A 2,272-nucleotide genomic window follows, 5' to 3' on the forward strand; every position below is an offset into this window, starting at 1 on the left:
GAGGCATACATCAACCGATTACAATGTGTTTTATTTATTTAGATCTTGATTCAAACATGTTGTTTCAAAAAACACATGAGACAATCAAGGACATTTGAATAATGAATGAATATTTGATGAAATTTAAGAAATTATTGTTAGTTTTTTATGTATAATAATGGTTTAGTGAATTTAGAAATGAATACTGAAATATTTACAAATAAAATGCTATAACGTCTGGGTATTGTTTCAAAATAAGCCATGAGGATAGTGGGGTGGGAGAATAGATTCAAAAGATGGCTGTAAATTGATAATACTTGAAGTAGGGGGATGGATACATAGGGGTCCATTCTTTCTCTTATTTTTGTATCTACTTAAATTTTTTCCATAATAAGATGTTTTAAAAAGTTCTATACGCTTGACCTACTATTTATATATACAGTGTGTGGTAGATATGAGTTTGCTTCACAACTTCAGGGCAAGAAGTGACACATTGTTTTTAAGAATCAGGTCCAATCTGCTCCAAGCCCCCACTGCTTAGAATGTTGAGGACTCTAACCTACAGAGTGTTTAGGGGATGGCTCCTTCCCTGTAGGGTTGCACCAGAACCTTTGGGTCTTTAAAGTCATCTGGAAACAGGAGCTAGGTCTGCATGGAACACTCATTGTTCCAGCCTATGGGATCTGTCTCTGTGACTGCTCACTTCCCAAAACACTTCACCTCTCCGAGGTCCCATCACCTGGTGAAGGACAAACTGGACAAGTCTCTACTTGCAGAACCCCCTTCTAAACTTGTCTTCATCTCCAGATTCAGGAGGCTCACCCTTTCACCTTGGTTGGACCCTGTGTAATTCTGCTTGGGCTGCCAGAACAAAACACCACAGTCCAGGTGGCTTAAACACATCAGGAATTCGTTGCCTCACAGTTCTGGAGGCTGGAAGTCCAAGATCAAGGTGGCTGCAGGGGTAGTTTCTCCTGAGACCTCCCTTCTTGGCTTGCAGAAGGTCGCCTCCCTGTTGTGTCCTAACGTGGCCTCTCCATGTGCATGTGCATCCTGGTGTCTCTTCCTGTTCTTAAAAAGACGCCAGTCCTATTGGATTAGGGCCCACCCTTATGACCTCATTTAACCTTAGTTACCTTTAAGAAGTGCAGTCACATTGGGGTGAGGGCTTCAACATATGAATTGGGTGGGGGGAGGGGGCCATTCAGTTCTTAACAGATCCCTCTTTTGCCTCTCCAGGCCAAACTTCCTAAATGGACCTGGCCTCTCAGACAGAGATGTTGGCAGTGAAATTGTCTTCCAGGGACCTGGCAACTTGTTTTGGCCCTGACATGCAAAACCCATCACTATTCTGGGAGAGAACTGGGCAGCAAAGGCTTGGCTGCCTCTGGTGAGAACCAATACAAGCGTTCCATGTCTCACAGCTTCCAGAGTAAAACTCAGCATCCTGTTGTGTCAATCAATGGGCATGTACAAAACAGGCAGGGACAGACAAGGGAGTCAGGTGTAAGTCTCCGATTCCTTCTCACTAAGGAATTTTCTAATGAGGTTTAAGAAGTGTGGGTAAGTGATAGCCTGCACGCTCCCCTCTGGAAGTTGTGTTTCTGATCTTGAATTTGCCTCATAAGGTTATGCTTATCTTAATTTATTTTCCAATGTCCTTAATTGTCCTGTTTTTACTAACATTTTCTATGGAACAGTGGTTCTCAAAATGAGATCCCCAAACCAGCAGCCTCAGCACCACATGGAAATTTTCTAGAAACGCAAATTCTCTGGCCCCACATCAGATCTTTAGAACAGAAACTCTGGGGTGAGGTCCAGGCATCTGTTGTAACAAACCCTCTGTGGGGTCTGATGCATGCTCAAGGTTTGAAACCACGAATCTAGAAAGCTTAAAGGTTCACTCCTGGAAAGGGTATGCAGCCTTGCAGTTAGTCTTTCTCACCTGAACCCTGGACTGCACTGTTCTCAAGTATTCCTTGGGGTTCTCTATGCACTATATCTTTTTAATTGCTTATAGTGAACTTCCTTTTGGAATCTATACTCAAATCAGACCCTCTAACTTTTTACAATAACCTCAGCATGTAACACAGTGGCTTGTACACAGTGTGGTACTTCGTATTTGTTGAATAGGTAAACAAGTTGGTGCATACAATCATAAAACACTTATTTTGATGCAGATCCTTCATGTTCAGTTTTATGTAGGTTAAAAAAACAAGGATTCCGATAGCTAAATTTGATTATCTGAAATTAAGAAGAATGTTGTCTAAGATTCAGGTTCAGTCCTAGGTGA

Source organism: Mandrillus leucophaeus, unplaced genomic scaffold, assembly GCF_000951045.1.
Source record: "Mandrillus leucophaeus isolate KB7577 unplaced genomic scaffold, Mleu.le_1.0 Scaffold9, whole genome shotgun sequence".
In the NCBI taxonomy this organism is placed as follows: Eukaryota; Metazoa; Chordata; class Mammalia; order Primates; family Cercopithecidae; genus Mandrillus; species Mandrillus leucophaeus.